Source organism: Maylandia zebra, linkage group LG7 (genome assembly GCF_041146795.1).
Source record: "Maylandia zebra isolate NMK-2024a linkage group LG7, Mzebra_GT3a, whole genome shotgun sequence".
Classification (NCBI taxonomy): domain Eukaryota; kingdom Metazoa; phylum Chordata; class Actinopteri; order Cichliformes; family Cichlidae; genus Maylandia; species Maylandia zebra.
The window spans coordinates 7,796,380-7,815,718 of record NC_135173.1 but is presented as its reverse complement, the minus strand read 5'-3'; the positions used below and the strand labels follow the sequence as shown (position 1 = coordinate 7,815,718).

The following is a 19,339-nucleotide window of genomic DNA, read 5'->3' as shown; positions in this document are numbered from 1 at the left end:
TTGCAGGTGCCACTGCTTCCTGATTTTCAGGACCTGGTATGCAGGCAGTTTGATCCCCTACAGCCCTGCATCACTGGTCCCCTGTCTGTAAGTGGTTTGCTGCTCTGCATGGCCAAGAGCAGATTGACTGTGGCACTTTTCCCTGGTGGATCTGCCCCTGAACCCTCTGGTTGCCATTTCGGGCTCCCTCCTGGGGCGGCCTGCATGCCCTAACAATGAGGGATGTCCTGTTGACTAAGTTGCACAGGGCAATGGTAACGCAGGCCTGCCTCTCCAATTTGACAGCCATTTTTTTTGCTTCGTGTACGACACTTGGCCCGCCAGTTGCAGGCTAGTTTGGGGGACCTAGACGGCGTAGGGGAGCTTCTGTCTGCCTCCTCTCAACTAGCCTCGCTTATGAAAGAGCAGGCCACTGCTATGGGCTGCACTTTAGGCTGATTCTGGGTAGTACGCCGCCACCTGTGGCTGTCTCAGTCCTGGCTCCATGTCGGACGACCGGGACTGCCTTATGAGACTGTTGGTTGACCCTTCAGCCATGTTCGACCAAGGTGCGGCCTGGCTCCTGCAGCAGGCTACAGAGACTCACGGCACTGCTTAGTAGGTTTCATAGACACGGCAGTCACGCCCAGGGCAGGCAGGGAGGATGTGGAGTCTCTCAGTCCTCCAGCCACCCCTCCCTCCTGACATCTCTTGGTGCCAGGCCACCCAGCCCTATCCACAGAGCAGTGCAGGGTGGCCTGGTCAGCCCTGGGGGCGGACCCTTGGGTGGTTTCCACTATGACCCAGGGTTATCGCCTGCAGTTGACAGTAACATAATGTCCCGACCTTTAACCCTGTGAGCAACCCGAAGCAGGCCCTGGTGCTGCGGGAGGAACTGGTGATGCTTCTGGCAAAGGGGGCCATACAGGAGGTGGACGTTGGGGACCGCAAAGTGGGGGTTTTCTCCCACTACATACTGGTCGCCAAGCAGGACGGGGGTCTTTGTCCCATTCTGGACAACAGGGGCCTCAATTGTTATCTCTGGCCCCTGAAGTGCAAGATGTTGATGGTCCTCAGATTCGGGTTCGAGAGCAGATCTTCGAGTTCCGCGCCCGCCTCTTTGGCATCTCCCTGGCACTCCGAACCTTCACCAGGTGTGTGCACACCGCCCTCGCTCCTATGAGGCTGCGGGGCCTCAGGATCTTGGACGACAGGCTGGTCTGCGCCTCCTCAATAGAACAGTGCCGCAGCCATGTTGCCCTTCTGGTCTCCCATGTTCAGGCTCTGGGGCTCTGCCTGAATCCCAAGAAGTGCTGGTTGGAACCACCTCAGAGTACTACCTTTCTAGGCATGTACCTGGACTCCGTCAGGGGCTTAGTGTCCCTCACAGCAGAACGGTAGCGGGTCTTCAGGGTGTGCCTGGACCACTTCAGCCTCCACTCTTGGGTGAACTGGGGCCTGTGTCTCCGCCTCATGGGCCTGAATGCTGCAGTTGGAGTCCCAGCTAGAGGCAGGCAGAGTCGCTGTTACCCTGCGTGGGCTGGTGGCTGCGATTAAGGCTATTTGTCTTGGTCGCTCAGCACTCAGCGACACCGACACTGCTTTGATTTCGTGGTTCTTGAGGGGTGCCCAGATCATATGCCAGGGTCCCCATTCCCCCCGGGATCTGGACCTGGTCCTTCATGCCCTCCAGCGCCCTCCCTTCGAGCCTCTGGAAAAAGCAGAGTTGAAGTGGCTGCTGCTCAAGACCGCCTTTCTTCATCGCCAGAAAAATTAGTGAGCTCCGCTGTCGGTCCATGGTGAATGCTGCAGGTGGCTGCCAGAGGGTGGTCCTCTGGCCAAACCCTACCTTCTTGCCGTAAGTCCTCTCGGATTTCCACCTTCCCCAGTCAGTTGAGCTGCGGTCAGCTCCCACAGAAGGTTTGGACTGGGAGGAGGCGCAGCGTCTCTGGGCCCTGTGCCCCGTACAAGCACTGGTGCTGTACGTTGTACGTACTCAGCCAATTCGGACCACGGACCAACTGTTTGTCTCGTTCCATCCCAGGATCCTGGGCAGGCCCCTGTCCAAGTCCTAGTTGTCCCGTTGGGCTGTAGAGGCCATCCGCCAGGCTTACTCCTTGGCAGCAATCCCTCTCCCCTCGGGTGTGTGAGCACACTCAACACGTGGGGTGGCCACTTTTTGGGCCTTGTGGACAGATGCCTCCCTCTCCTCATTTTGTGTGGTCGCCACGTGGTCCTCAGCCACCACTTTTACGTGGTTTTACCACTTGAACGTGGCAGCCAGCCCCTCTTTGGGAAGCGGGTGCTGGGTGCCCATCGGTGGTAACTGTCGTTCCCTGGTCTGCCTGGCGTATTGCAGGCTGACCGAAAGCATCCGATCGGTTGCAGTATTTGCGTCTTGCAGGGCCGGTTCAGGCCAGTCTTGCGGACTGATGCCTCCGACTCGGCCTTGCGTCTGGCAAGGCCCTGGCCGGGGTGGCGTGGATATACGTACATTTGTAAATAGTTCGTTGATACATTGACTCTGGGTTCGGTTGCACTGTTTCCTCACGGGGTGTCTTACAGAGTTACCCCTATACATATGGAATATATAATGGAGTGGAGAGAGAGTCTCGACATAGCCATGACAAATTGTGCCCCTTTGCGCATTATGGCTCATTTGAAGTGCTGCTAACAGTTGGGGGAAGACATACAGTGGGGCAAAAAAGTATTTAGTCAGCCACCGATTGTACAAGTTCCCCCACTTAAAATGATGACAGAGGTCAGTAATTTGCACCAGAGGTACACTTCAACTGTGAGAGACAGAATGTGAAAAAAAAATCCATGAATCCACATGGTAGGATTTGTAAAGAATCTGTCTTTTATACAGATGATGAGTTCAAACAGGTGCCATTCATACAGGTAACGAGTGGGGGACAGAAAAGCTTCTTACAGAAGACGTTACAGGTCTGTGAGAGCCAGAGATTTTCCTTGTTTGAGGTGACCAAATACTTATTTTCCACCCTAATTTACGAATAAATTCTTTACAAATCCTACCATGTGGATTCATGGATTTTTTTTTTCACATTCTGTCTCTCACAGTTGAAGTGTACCTCTGGTGCAAATTACTGACCTCTGTCATCATTTTAAGTGGGGGAACTTGCACAATCGGTGGCTGACTAAATACTTTTTTGCCCCACTGTATGTCTGTAAAAAAGTAAACCAGTGTGTCTTTGGACACCTGTAATTAAAATATTTTCAGAGGGCCTCTGTGTCTGAATGGCTCCAGTTCAGCTCCATAACAGCAGCGACCCTGGTTTGATTCCTGTGTTTCAGCCTCTCTCACTGAGGGGGACGTCCACTACATGGAAATGGATCTGATTATCAACCAATCTACAGATCACTGAGAACAGAGGACATCTTATTCCTCAGATTTTTATATAAAGATGTTTATAGAAAATACTGGATCATATTAAAACAATAGTTAATTTTTTTAAAGGGATTATAGTGTGATTGTAGTTAGATTTCAAAATAACTTTTTCAAGCAACATCATATCACAAAGAAAAAAGTGAGCCCCTCACGACTTTCTTTGAACCAATAGAAAAGCTGGTGCTCAGAGGAAGAGGGCGGGCTTTACTTGGTGTCAGTGAGAGAAATGAGAAAAAGCTCAAATGAGTGAGAAGGACGATGAAGGAAACATCTGTGCTGTGTCTGCTCTGTAAGTAGAATCTCTGTGTTTGTTTGAATTCTTGTACTTTGACTGTCTGCTCTCCTGATAACTGATGATGGAGGAGAAGACATGAAAAACAAATCAGGCTGAATTCAAGTTCAAACACCACGAGGACCAACTGCAGGTCTGAACTGACTCTTTATCTTTGCTCAGGAGTCGAGGAAACACAGCAGGCAGTGAAAAGATCAAATCATTCACTCATTATATCAACACAGCTGCACAGTGGACACATGACTTCACTGGGTTATTATAGTGAACATTTGTATATACTCGGAGTAGTCAGTGTACATGAGTGACCACAGTAAGAGCTGCTTTTTAGATAAAAATTGGGATAGCAGATGGAGATGCCAAACTGTTTGAATACGTTTAAGTAGTAGATAATTTGTAAAGTATATACTCAGCATGTACATAATGATCACAGTAAAAGCTGAGTCCACTCTCTGTAAATACTTATGTCAGTAAGTTCCTCCAGAAATGTTGATTAAAACACTATAAAAATGTTATTTAAATTAGTTTTAACAGCACAGGTAGCGGAGAGGTGCAGTGGTTAGTGTGTTTGTGATGCAGGCAAAGTGTGAGCCAAATGAGCCAAATCCAGAAGTGGGCAGAAAGACTCATGTGAAAATGTGAAAATGTTTTCTTTAAACAAAACATAATCATTGGAATTTTGGCTGACTGGGGAGAGAAAAAACTAACATCAAAATCAGAATCAGAAAGGGGTTTATTGCCAAATGTTGAGCAGGTTTACAACATTAGGAAATTGCTGCGGTGCTTCAGTGCAAACATAGTGTCATAAATAGCACTTAAATAGACATGAAAAAATAAAAGTAGGAATAAGAATTAAAAGTGCTACGTAGAAAGATATGTGCATGAGATATACATGAGATATATACATGAGAATAAGAATTAAGAGTGCTTGAACTGCCTAACAGACAAGCAGGAGAGCACACAGATTGCAGGTGGTCAGGAACTGAAGAAAACTGAGGGCTTAAATAAAAACATGAGGCAATTAGAGAGAAAGGCCACAGCTGGTGAAAATGAGGCACAGGTGAACCGAAGCTAAGTTACTAGACAAGAGGAAGAAAAAACTGAACACAATAAGACACAAGCATAAAGAAATAAACACTAACACAAGAGACGAGACTGACTTAACACAGGAGATGCACAGAGACCAGACTCAGATTAACATCAGCAAACAAGGAACTAAGATCTGCAAACATAGACACAAAACTCAGAAGCACTCAAACTCATGACTAAATAATAAAACACTAGAATGTGAGCTACCTCATAAATCCAAAAATAAAATTCAAAACACTGTGTCAATGTCATTTCTTTGTTTGTCAGCTGTTTGTGTGGAGTTGTTCTTTATATTCACCTCAAATCAACCTGAGTGTCATTTCTCTTTAGTTCTGATCTCACTGCTGAGCTGCACAACAAACCGAGGTCAGTAACCTTCTTCTGTCACAGTTTAAACCTGACAAATGCTCACTGATATGACCTGATTGGGTTCATGCTTCACAATGGATCTCACATATAAAACTGATGAAATAAAGGATGAGGAGGTCCATAAATGTTAATCCTGTGTCACATCATCAATAAACACTAGTTTCCCAGTGCCACTGTCACCCATGCACTCCCAAGCCATCACACTACGCTTTGGATCATTATGGTAGAGGTTGATCTTGGTTTCATCAGTCTAAAGTACGTTTTTACAACTTTTTTTAGATGATTTTTTTTTTATTTACTAAAGTTGAATCTAGTCTTCCTATACTTGAGGCTCATGAGTGGCTTGCACCTTTCAGTGAACCCTGTGGATTTACTTTCATGCAGTTTAGTTGTAATGGTAGACATAAAGAGAATGGTAGAAAATGCATTGTTCCCTCAGTTGGCTACTAAGGATTGTTTCTCATCAGTACTGAAATTATGCGGCCATTCACCACTGTTGTCTTCCATGGATATCCAGGTCTTTTCGCATTGCCTAGTTCACGAAGGCGATTTCTCAGATGTTTTTATGTTTTTTCCTTCTGCAGCTTAAGGGTGTCTTGATTCACCTGCATTGAGAGCCGCTTTAACTGCATGTTGTTGGCCCACAGCAAAATCTTCTAAATGCAAGCACAACAACTCAAATCAACTCAAGGCCTCATATTTTAACTGATAATAACTTAACGGATAATGACATAATGGAATTGCAATACCTACCCATGAAATGAATAAATAAATCATTGTCTAGTTAATTTTTTGGTCACTCAATAAAGACGGTGGCAGACGTTAGGTAGCTGAAACTCGTAAACCCTTAATCCAACTTGAATATGGATACTCTCAAATGGCAGGTGAAAGTCTACACAAGAAATGATCAATTTTTCATTTTGACCCTCACAGCTCGTCTGACTGTGAGTCCCAGCAGCTCTCAATTATTTAAAGGTGACTTTGTGTCTCTGAGCTGTGAGGAGGACGACAGCTCTGCTGGATGGACTCTGAGGAGAAACACAAGCAAACAACAGAGGTCTCAGTGTGGAAGTACATGGGGAAAACCAGCTGGTTCTTCCTGTAACATCACTATGATGCTTCATGACAGTGGAGTTTACTGGTGTGAGTCCAGAGAGGGTCCCATCAGTAACATGGTTAACCTGACAGTCACTGGTAAGCTGAGTGTGTGGAGTTAGTGTTGATGAAGCTGTGTGTAAATGGATGAAATGCTGTAGTTTGTCTCTGTGTTGAGGTGGATCAGTGATCCTGCAGAGTCCTGTCCTCCCTGTGATGGAGGGAGATGACATCACTCTGCTCTGTAAAACAAAGACCACTCCCTCCAACCTCCCAGCTGCTTTCTATAAAGATGGCTCCCTCATCAGGAAGCAGCCTACAGGTCACATGACCATCCAGCATGTTTCCAGGTCTGATGAAGGCCTCTACAAGTGTGACATCAGCGGTCATGGAGAGTCTCCATCCAGCTGGATCACTGTCACAGGTGACACACTCACCTGTCTGTGTTTCTGCAGCTTTCAACATTCACAATGTGACGACAACTTAATGACTGTGTTTGCTTTATTTTAGACGAACACACCACCACACCTCCACCTACATCCACACCTCCACCTACATCCACACCTCCTGCTGTTCTCTCTGTGTTGTCATGTGTTGGATCAATCTGTATTTTGGTTCTACTGGTGTTACTGGTTCTGCTGGTGAGACGATGTGTTCACACAAGACCTGAAGGTGAGACTCAGACTTCCTGATATTTCATGTATGAGTTTATTTAGTAGAATAAAGTTTATTAACGTTTATTACGATCACAGTAACAAATTTGTTTACATATTTAATTTTTATTATTGTTCATTTTTTAAATTTCAGCAGAAGTCCACAGGCATTATGTTTACACTGACTAGTTTCTTAAAGTTATTCAATTCATTTGAGTTCAATTGCAAAACCAGTTGCCTCAAGGTGTTTTCTATTGTTTGGTAAAAGCTGTATAGTTAAAAAAAAAAAAAAAGGAATAAAGACAAAAAATCCAACCCCAACAATCATATAACCCCCCCCCCCCCCCCCCCCCCCCCCCCCCACCCCCCATGAACCAGAGCTTTAGTGACAGTCAAAAAGCAGTAAAACAAGGCTCAGGGAGACTCATGTGATTGGTTTGAGGGGAGGAAGACAGGACAAATAATAATCTAATAATGGCTAATAATTAAATGTAGAGAAATATATAAACAAAAAATAATTTCCCCCAGGGATCAATAAAGTATTCTGATTCTGATTCTGATTCTGAAACACTTAGCGAGTGGAAAAAAAAAAGGTGAAGGAGAAGGAAACACTCAGTGCATGTCACCATCACTGTGAGAGGAAATGGAAATGGAAGAAATTTAAATTAATATTGATGGACATAACCTGGTTAAAAATGACTATACGATTTCTCACAGTGTCACTGGAGGCCAAGGTAATGTTAAATTCTCAGTTCTTTTGATCTTTGGGCTGAAGGAAGGACAACACTCGGTGTATAAATGCTCAATCAAAAAATCTCTTTATTCCATACAATTCTTATTATTCCATACAACACTTTTGAGCATAAACCATCCGGAGGGGAGAGCACAGGAGGGTGTCCGCGCGTTTCTCACATTCTGATAGCTTCAGCCCCCCTCCAAAGTCATAATACCTAAGCATCCACATTCTTTCTCTCTCTCAGTGAGCCTAAGTTATGACCTTGGCTTCCTGTGTTCTGTTCTTTTCTAATCAGTCAAAAAAGGCCATGATTCTCTGAAAACAATATTTCTTATACCTCATCAGTATAATGCATCATAAAACAATATCATCCATTTACAATAAATCAGCAGTCTAATGTAATACAAATCAATACAATAATAATACAAATCAGTTTAATAAATGTAATAGTTATCACCTTTTTCTAAGTCAGGAGAATAATGAAAACTAAAACTACATAATAATTTCACAATCTTTAATTAGGGGTATAACATGGCACAAGATAATAAAATAATCTCACAGTAACAAAAACGAGAGTAAGTATCTGGTTAGATAGCACAATTATGAGATTTTTGGGGGTCAAAACCCTGTTTAAAGATTTAAATTATATTACTGAATTGTTTTTCATTGTTTCAGCAGATCGAGGAGAAAGTGGAGAAGATGACCTCATCACTCATCTCATCATCAAGATATCAGTTTATCAACAACAATCTGTCAAAGAAAGACGAGGTAGTGTTATTATTATTTTGTTCTTTATGAAGTTCATCACCATCGCATGAGAGTTCTTTAATATTCTTTAAATATTCTTAGTAAATATATTTATGGAAAGAATTTTGACAAGCAATCCCCAAAAGTTGATTCTGCTCATCTGGACAAAATGTTTTCAGTGGGAGAAAAGTTTCGTCACTCATCCAGGTGACTCCTTCAGTCTCAGCTAACTGCAGGTTTCAATCTTACAAACAGTACATTTGCATATTGACTGAAACCAGCCCACAAAAGGAACAATGGGCTGGGAGGTCAGTTCCTTGATCATTAATATGCAAATTGTCACAGCCACTGATCAATAATAATTGATTAATGGCAATTATCACCATTCACAGAGAGTTGGGGAATGGCTGCCATCACAGCATTGTAAGATGGTGAAAGATTTTCCCCTAGGCCCCCTCCTCGATTCAGAGATGGTCTTTCCCTTTTCACGTAAATGGCCTCCTTGACTCCGCACTTTCGTAAAGCACGTTTTCAACAGCAATACTTAAAAAAAAAGGGAGATTTAAAAAACTTGTAAAGCAATAAAGACATCTCAAGGAGAATTGAATCTTGAATGGAAATTTGTAATAAAAAAACATTATGATTCCCATGCCCCAAAAAGAGTCAGTCAACAGCTGAAACAAATATTTATTTAATTGTGTCAAAAATTTAATAGAAATTTGGTTCAAATGTGACAGATCAGCATTTTTCTTTAGGGACGCTTTGATTTTATTTTAACTAATGACTCAGCCTTGGGTCCAGATGTCAGGTGTGTTGTGAACTCAGAACATTATCAGTGTTGTAATTGAAAAGTAGGAGCTTAGAGAAGCTCTGATTAGTCTGACATGTATCTGCTGTCTGGTTTTTGGTGCTCATGAATTTATTTTCACTATGAGAAATAAAAGAAACATGAATGGACACGATGTCTTTTTAAAAAGTTCACAATCGTTTATTATTTTGAAGTTCTTCATGTAAAACCATCAGCAGCAACTTCCTGTTGTTGATTACAGTTCATCTAACACATGAATGTTCTCGCCACAGTTTTTACTGTTTTGTCTAATAAAAGTGTTCATGCTGTGAGAACATCTTTGCTTTGTGCTCTGTGGTGAAGAGTGTCAGTCTGCAGTGGAAAAAGATGGCAGCTTTGTGGTCGTCCACCTGCATCTTTCTCAGAAACACCCCACAGTTCTTTGTGGTCACTCAGTGTTTCACAGCAAAGGTGTTAAGACGAGAAAAAAAAAACTGTACAAAGATGCTGTGGTTTTTAAAGCAGAACATCAGTGGCATGTAGCTCCTCCTGTTCATGATCCATCATTTCTTTCTCACAGAAAGAAAGATGTACTCTGTCCAACACAGACAAAATCTAAAATCTAAAAACTCCACTGAGAAGTCACAAAAACAGTCAAATAGATTCAAATTAATCTGGTTTCACTAAAACCTGACCTTTGCAATGGCTGGCACATCATGTAGTTTCGTGATGGAACATTAGAAACAGTAAAAATGTTTTGCCATGTTTACCTGCACTGGTGTAGTTGCAGTTTGTTGAAGTTTTTTTTTTTTTTTAGACATTTATTCGGCTGTGGTCTACTTAGCAGTGAGAACTGAAGACATCGGTTATGGATAAACAACCATCACAACAAGATGACAGAACAGGTACAGCTGCTCTTTGTCTTTGCACAGAGACAAGCTAGCTGCTCATGCTGTTTTCATTCATCATGCTAAGCTAAGCTGATCAAACCACATCCTCACTCAAGCTCAGAACTCAGTCCAGTGTGATGCAGAGAGGTGGAGATTGGAGGTCTTGATTGAACTACAAATCTTGTAATCATGTTTCCTGTTGTTTGAACTGTGTGTGTTTGTGTTCAGACTTTAAACCAGAGCCAGACGTCGTCTACTCTTCACTGAAGTAGTCCACCAGTCCAACCACCGATGTCCAGCTGTTGGTCTCTAACTGGTCCCCCCAGCACCTCAGACCAGAATACAAAATTATAACAAAGATGCAACACATTTTTCTTTAAAAAAATAAATAAATAAACCAAATGCCTGAATGACATAAAAGGCTCAAGACTGTCCTTTCCAAGCAGGGATCAATGTCTACAGACACTTCTTTAGCAACACACACACTTCTTTAGCAACACACACAACTCACACCATGCCTAGACATCCTCTGTTGAGCCAGTGTGCAAAGTGGCTCACCCCAGCCATAAACTGTTCAGACTGCTTCCATCAGGAAGGAGGTTCTGCAGCATCCGATCCCGTACCAGCAGACTGAGAGACAGCTTCTTCCACCAGGCCATCAGACTGCTGAACACGTCATAGACACCTCAGCTTCACTACTGGAACTTCAACACTATGCACTCCACACTGTATATAAATGCCACTTGTTTTGCACATATTCAACTCTGTATATTTTATATATTTTATTATTATTATTATTATTATTATTTTTTTTTTTTTTTTAACTATTTAATTTGTAAAAATGTGCACACACACACACACACACACACACACAAACACACACACACACACGTAGGAAAATATTTAGTATACACATCCAGAAATGCATACACTATTATATATTGTACATATATTTATTAGTTTCAGGTTGGCCATTCTTGTATTTTGCTCGTTTGTGTTGTTGTGTTTGCACATCTCTGTTGCTTGTGGGGCTCGCACACAAGAATTTCACTCGCATGTGCTGTGCCAGTGTGCCTGCACATGTGATGTGACAATAAAAGTGATTTGATTTGATTTGGTTAGCTCACGTGCTCAATAGTGCAATTGCGCTCTCTCGCCACAAGGGTGCTCTCACACACTGTTGACAACCTTTCCAACAGAAATATTAAACACATTTTAAATATTTTCACTGTGCTGTTGAAATTGTTCTTAGGTTCATATTAGAAGTATTACTGCCCAATCATGAGTACAGTCATGTTTATTCCACTGACTATTTCATGATTAACCTGAATACAAGTGAAAGTAAAGGAATCTTCATCCACAGTTATACACAATGCAGCCATTTATAAAACTCATACATCTGAATCATTGTGTTCCAGTGAGTAGAGCATGTCTGCACAGCTGTCATTGTTCGCTTTAACCTCATGGTGGCAGTGTTGTTACAATGAAACATGAATATTTTGCTCTCCACAGAACACTTAACGTTTCCTTTAACGTCAGAGTTTGATGGTTTTTCACAGTGAAATTATTTAAATCTGATTCAAACCCTGTTCATTAACGTTAGATATTAGAATCAGATATACATCACACAAATAAAGGAAAAGTTTAATGTTTATTTATTTTTCATTTGTCTTTGAGTTCGAGTCTCTACGATCCACCACGGGGTGCATTTCAGCATCTTTCCTCCCACAGCCCCGAATCCAGCACTGTTCCTGTTTCATTTCCAGTGACTAATATCCAGAGTGGTTTCTGACTGCTTGATGACCACAGACGGCTTCTTCTCTGGTGGTCACTCACTGTCATCATTTCAGTGTTTGAATATTAAACATTTACATTCAAGGAAGCTGCAGTTTTCCATCCATTCACTTCCGCTTATCCTTTTCAAGATCATGGGGGGCGCAAACACTACTCATACTCTGTATGAGTAGTGTTTGCAAAATATAGATTTTTAAAGTCAGTAAAATCTAAGTTTGCGTAGATAATAATGTTACATTTCAAGATTTTTTATGTGGTTTTATCGCTATTAGACAGCCTGAGATTACCACCTTGTTAACATCTAAGCAACTATCTTAGCTCTACTTTTATAAAAATAATAAAAATGGAAAAGAAAGAAGCTTTGAGTGTTTTTACTTTTGCTGCACATACCAACAGATCATGTGATATGAAACAAAACAGAGCCCATTTGTATGATCAGCAAACACTCATTGCTGAACCAGTTTGACCAAGATACTGACTCACACGCAAACACACACACACCTGTTTTATATCAACACTCTTGAGGACTCAATGAATAATCAGAATATCAAATACTTATTTTGAAGGTGAGGACTTTTTCAAAGGCTCTCCACAGACACAAAGCTGACTTTACAGAGTCCTTCAGACCTTTCAACAGTGAAAACTCACATTCTTTACTATTCCTATGTATAGACATCTACACACACACACACACACACACACACACACACACACACACACACACACACACACACACACACACATATGTATGTATATACATACATATATACCTGCACACGTTCATACACATAGAAGGTGCATTATGCAGGAAGTGGTGACCGTGGATGTCCAGTGACTTGTGAAATCGGGATTGAGGAGTTATAGGTTATAGAGTCTAACTGCTGTTGGGATGGATGATCTGCAGTGAGGGTGTTTCAGTCTCTGACTAAAGGAGATGATTAAGAGCAGATTAAAAACAACTCTTCACTCCCCGTCTTCTTGTTTCTTGTTACAGGAACAGTCACAAATCTGTTTCATCTTCAAGTCTGATGAAGTTAAACAGTCTGAGGCTTATTTGAGTGATATTTTTGATTTTATGTGATCTATCTGGACTGACTGCAGCTGAGATCAGGGCTGGACTGGGACAAAAAATCGGCCCGGGCATTTTGACTAGAGACCGGGCCACCAGGTATTATAGGAAAAACCATAAAGCCTTTGAATGAAAACAAACACTGTTGTCACAGTGATGTACACTGTCTTGTTGGTGTATATGTATCAATCTAATAAACGTAAACCCACACCATCCTCCCTATTCTGTTTGTTGTAAGATTCAGATAATTATTTGTTAAAAGCTAGATATTTTAAATGGGAATAAGAAAGAAAAGTATTTCTTTGTGCCCCCCTTTCAATGTTAATGCTATTATAAGTTAATGTAACTGACTGTAAAAAGTCAGCATAACGAAAATAAACTCCACCTAAACTTGGTTATATCTGACCCAGATAGACTGCAGTCATAACTTCTTACCTGAAGTTCAGTTCACCGCCTCGGGTCTCTGCTCCTCCTGCCTTTCCGTCATCCACCTGCCAGCGTGTTGCATCTGCTGGCCTCCACCACTTGCTAATGTTACTGAAACTGTGGAAGCTCCGCAATAGCCACCACCAAACAACTGAGTTCTTTTTACAAATCTCCCTTCATCTGGCCAATCCACCACCTTTCAGTGTTTATGTCGTTATGGGAAAAAAACCCATCGGCCCATAAAAACGAAAAATCACCATCAGCCCATAGGGCAAGATGGCCATCGGGCATACCGGGCAAATGCCCGATGCCCGATGGCCAGTCCAGCTATGCTCATCAGCTGTTTTTTTCTTTTACTCTAAATTGAAACTGGCTGAGCAGCCACATTTCCCACATGGTCATATGAGTCTTCCCAGTTTCCCCAGAATGCACTGTTTTAATCTGCATTTCTTTCTATTCCTCACAGATGATATTGTGATAAAGATCTTGTCTCTCGATATTGACAGCTGCAGTAGGTGCTGTAAAATGTATTAATTTAGTAAAAGTGACATGTGTGTTTTAGCCTTGAAGATTTCATATGTTATGAAGTTATGAGGGAACAATGTGCCAGAGACAGACGACACCAGAGTCAAGTTTGTTGGTTTTAAACAGACTTAGTGTTTTATTTACATTTTGCCTTCATAAACTATTTCTTCATGTTGTTTGAGCGATCAGACCTGCTGGAGTTATGATCAATGTTTTTTTAACTTTTCAATTTTAATATATATTTTGAACTTTCATTTTCTCCTATGTTTTTTGTATTGTGTAAAGGATTAACAAAAAACCTATTTGTTTGTCAAATATCTGTATGAGTGGGCAGGAACAAGCTATGGCGTGACAGAGGTGAAGGGCTTGTTGTTTTCAAGTGGATCATTTTTCCATCCTGATGATCAGAAGAGTGTTTGAGGGTTTCAGTGATCCTTCAGAACAACAGTAAGTGTTAAAAAATGATGTTTTTCAGCCTTTTCTGTAATCTACATCAGTGTTCCCCAACCTTTTTTGTTGAAAGTATGGCAAATAAATACAACAAAATAAAATGATACGACCAAGACAAAAACTGGTATTTTGTAAATATAATACTAAACGCAAATTCACTGTGTAATTGTGTAACTTTATTAGCAGTATTCTCATGAAATGCGCCAACAACACTGAGAGTAACATCCTCCTCTCTGCCCCTTAATGTTTTCTGGTCGCTATGGTAATGTGTAAATATTTCTTTCAAAAAAGACACAAAACTACAACACAAGAAAAGACCCAGGGAAACCAAGTTAACGATAAAAAACTATGTTTATTGTGTTTATAGAGTTGCAAGCCTCAACTCATGCAACCCGGTACCAAATGACTCATGGACCGTCCTGTACTCTGAACACAGTCATGTGATTTCCAGGAAGTGCTGCAGCAGCTGCATGCACTGATGTTGCATAGGAAAGTCCAAACAACCTCACTGGTTCTCCATAAAGAACAAAGATTTGTTCTCTGTGGCTCCAACACAACTTAAAGACAATCAAAGGTGGACAAAGTTCTCAGGAACAGCTGTGGTTTTATGGAGGCTACAGCTAAATGCTGCCTCCTCCATCATTCACCTCTTTTATTATGACACATTTATGTGTAGTTATTACTTCCTCTTTCTTCAACACTTATGGGAAAGTCAAACAAGTAGCTCAAAGTTACTTCTCGTAATCAGTGACTTCATTTGAACCTTGAATTTAATCTTAGTTAGATTTATGAAACTCAGATTCTCAGATTAGACATACCAACTCCAAACAAAGTAGATTATCACAACCAGATAACAGAGAAATGTCTGCTTTGCTCTGATCAGTGTTGCTGTTTGTCGGTGTGTTTGGGTTTGTGTCTGCAGGTGAACTGTTAAAAACCAAACAGTGTTTGTTTCTGTTAAATAGAATCAGCCTGGTTTACAAGTTCATGTTTCTCCAATAAATCACAAATATCAATTTTTTGTTTCAAAAGTTTTTCCATCAGAAAAGTGTGGAGGTTGTTTCAGTCTGACATCGTGGTCATGCTGTCTCATTAATGTCCACAAAGATAATTTAGAAGGTTTCTAACTATTAAAGTAATTCACTTTTAATTTTATACAAATACATTGTTTTTCTTTTCATATGTGATTATAGTCCTTAACATGGACCATAAATTCATACAAAAATGCTTTATTATGAAAGAGTAATGGTATAAAATGTATACATAATATATACAGGGTGGGCCATTTATATGGATACACCGTAATAACATGGGAATGGTTGGTGATATTAAAGTCCTGTTTGTGGCACATTAGTATATGTGAGGGGGCAAACTCCTCAAGATGGGTGGTGAGCATGGTGGCCATTTAGAAGGCGGCCATCTTGGATACAACTTTTGTTTTTTCAATAGGAAGAGGGTCATGTGACACATCAAACTTATTGGTAATGTCTGAGCACTGAGTGATGGGATATGTAGCAATCAAACCATGCACTAAAACAAGCCTATACAAATTGCAGGAAATTACCACAAGAACATGTCATAGGAGGACAGAATGAAGGGAGATGTAAAGTCCCAGGATGTAATGGTACTCCAAATGTCAAACAACAGAAATGTGATGTCCACCTCTGATTCATAAAGTTTCACACATTCAGACACACAAAAACACAGAGACAAACACGATCACACATACAGACCCTTGCATCGTGCATGATATTGCACACAACCTGTGCCCACCTGATCCCAAAGTATCCTTGGGCAAGATACTGAACTCAAGTTGCTCCTGAAGTGTTTCTCAGAGTGTGAATGTTAGATGGAAAACATGTATAAAAGGTGCTTGTGTGAATGAGGCATGTTGCATTGAGCATCAAAGCGCTTAATGCAACAAGTACAATATAAAAGTGCTCTATAAAAACAGTCAATTTACCATTTATTTAATGGTAATTAAATAAATAATTACCATTAAATAAATATATTTAATTTATTTTATTAAAAACTTCTATGAAAATCAACGTGATGTTTGTTTTAAAAAAATTACAATTTTCAATCAATTAGTTGTTTCTTTCATAAAAGTTCTGAATTAGAAAAATGTGACATTTTGGGAGCCGCATTGCACATTTATTTATTGCAAATTTATTGATTCAAATATAAAGCAGGAGCTCCAAACTCCAAGAAAGTACAGTGAAATATTTTTTTCTCTAAAAAACTTTAATTCATGCCAAAGAGGATTAAACTCTTTAAACTCTCTAAACTCTTTCAGTCTGTTAGACTGGCACAGCTAACCACAGGTATGTTATGAAGCTCTGAAATGACTTTACATCCAAAAGAGACGAGAACAAAACAACAGAAAAAAAATGGAGCTCCGAGTTCAAATACAGCTGATGAATGTGCTGAACATCAAAGAGGAAATCTGATATGATTCACAGACAGACACATGATTCTACTGCTGAACCAGTCTGACCAGGATACTGAGACACAATCTTCCATCAATTCCATGAGCACAAAACAAGAACAGGACAGGAAATAAAAGGTGGGCTTAGAATAAAAGCAGACAGAAACAGTAACAGATGCATCTGTTGTTTGTCGTGAGCGACACTCTGACAGGCTGTAACTTGTGCTGGACAGTCTCCTGTCCCACATGGTGATACGCTGAATTATCAGAGCACAGATCAAACATCCAGAGCACCTCTGCTTGTTCCTGTTCTCTACATCACAGACATGAACCTGCTGAAGTTTACTCACATTATTATACATCATACTGATCCTCACACACTGAACAGAAATCACGTTCTGTCTTCAGACTGTGACAGGTGGAGTGGGTTTCCAGCCCCCACCCGTGTGTACTTCAAGGACCTGAAATATTTATAGTATTTCAGGGTTTCATTAAGTTATTTGACAGAAGGATCAGCTGACTGTGAAGGCTCAGAGTCAGCTGTGACTTTGTATTTGTTTGTCAAATATGTGAACTCACAGCTGATAGGTGGAGGAATGTGGTTGCTAAGGTGACGCTGTGGGTGCTGATGTCATAGATCTGAGGTGTGTCTGTATAAAAACAGCTGACAAGGAAGCACAGCTCAGTTTGTTCTCTGGATGTTTAGTACAGAGGTCCAGTTTTATTTTTTTATTTTTTTTGCCCTTTATGTTTTTAAAATATTTTGATAATTTTTTTTTTCAATCATGATGATCAGAAAAGACTTTGAGGATTTCTTCAGAAGAACAGTAAGTGTTTTATAATTATATTTTTGAGTGTTTTGAACAAAGATGGACAAAGTTCTCCAGATCAGCTGTGGTTTTATGGAGGCTACAGCTAAATGCTGCCTCCTCCATAGTACAATATACATTTTTATACAGTGACGTCATTTTGAAGTCCTTTGGCTGATGATGGTCTTTAGTATGTAGCTGATGGTTGATGATGAGAGAGGTGATGTTTGTGTTGTTCTGTGGAGATCATTCAAGGACTGAACCTGTTAAACACTCAGACCTGCTTTAGATTTATTATTTATTATTTAAATGATATTATTTAGATTTGAAAACAGCCTTTGAATAGCTGTAATAACCACTATGCGTGAAAGGGTTAATCTCACGTAGTGTTAACGTCATATTCTGTTGCTGACTGAAAAACACAACAGACTCAGAGATTTAGAACAAAGTAGATCATCACAGGTAGATAACAGACAGATGTCTTATTTACTCTGATCAGTTTTTGCTGTTTGTTGGTATTTTTGTGTTTGTGTCAGCAGGAGAGATTTAACTGTTAAAAACCAAACCGTGTTTTTCATTTTTGTGATTAATATTTTATTGTACTTTTAGAACACTACAGTCCACTGCGGAGACAGATTACATCACATAAAAAAAACCCATCAGCATAGCAGCAGAACAGTAGAGAATACCAAACCAAAATGAGGGGGGGCAAACAAAGCAAGAGATAAACAAAAGCATGGAAAGAAAAACAAAAACAACAACAAACAAACAAACAAAAAAACCCACAAAAGAAACAAAAACAGCCAGCCTTTGACTATGTGGGTCTTACTGCATGCCACACTCTGACATCCCTGAGAGTGCTTCATCAGAATTCCAATGACTATCCCACTCTAAGGTCTAGTCTGTTCATTTTATTCTGGACAGATATGGATCCCACTTCAGATGGAAACTCTCCACTTTATTCAGGAGCCTGTATGAGAGTTGTTCTAGTGCAGCGAGTCTCCCTAGTTGAATATGCCATACAGAGACAGGTGGGGTGGAGGGGGCCTTCCACTGGGAGATAATGAGTTTACGCCCCAGCATCAATGCAGTCTGTACCCACTCAGCAGCCTTAGGTGGAGCATAGTTAAGGAGTGATGGGTCTCCCAAAACAAATAGTCTTGGTGAAAAAGGAATATCCCATCGTATGGTTGATTTGATAAAGTCATGTATCTCAGTCCAAAAGATTTGGGTTTTAGGACAGCTCCAAATCATATGGGTCAATGTGCCTACCCCAGTCTGACATCTCCAGCATTCAGGGGACTGAATGAGGTTCGCCCTATACAGTCTGTGTGGCGACCAGTAAATTCGGTGTAGTAATTTGAATTGGATTAGTCTCGTTCTAAGTTCCCTGGACACCTTTTTACTAATCTGCAAAATTGCAGTCCATTCCTGATCTGTAAAAGCCACACCAAGGTCAGATTCCCAAGCTAACCAGAGGGCAGGTAGTCCTTTACTCGTGCCCGTAACAAGCATTGAGTAATATTTAGAGACTTCACGACCCCCCCCCAAAGATTTTTTTGATGTAGCTGAGATATTCAATATTTGGAGGTGGTGTGGAGGGGGAACCAAAGGTTTTGAGCAATAAGTGCCGGAGCTGCAAGTACCTCCAAAACTGACTTTGTGGCAACTGAAACTGTGCTTTAAGGTCGTTGAAGGACTTGAGAATCCTCCCCTGATACAGGTCTCCGAGAACAAGTATCCCTCTCTGGACCCACAGTCTCCAGAAAAACGGCGATTTATTAATGCAGAGTTT

The 19,339-nt window shown here is 41.0% G+C and overlaps 1 long non-coding RNA gene across 1 annotated transcript; it reads left to right on the top strand.

Moving 5' to 3' along the window:
• Positions 1–6,800: 6,800 nt before the first annotated feature.
• On the top strand, positions 6,801–10,435 carry LOC143419627 (uncharacterized). Its single transcript, XR_013099638.1, has 4 exons — positions 6,801–6,902; positions 8,295–8,387; positions 9,971–10,058; positions 10,272–10,435. It is a non-coding gene; the product is annotated as an uncharacterized LOC143419627 (long non-coding RNA).
• The last annotated feature ends 8,904 nt before the right edge of the window (positions 10,436–19,339 follow it).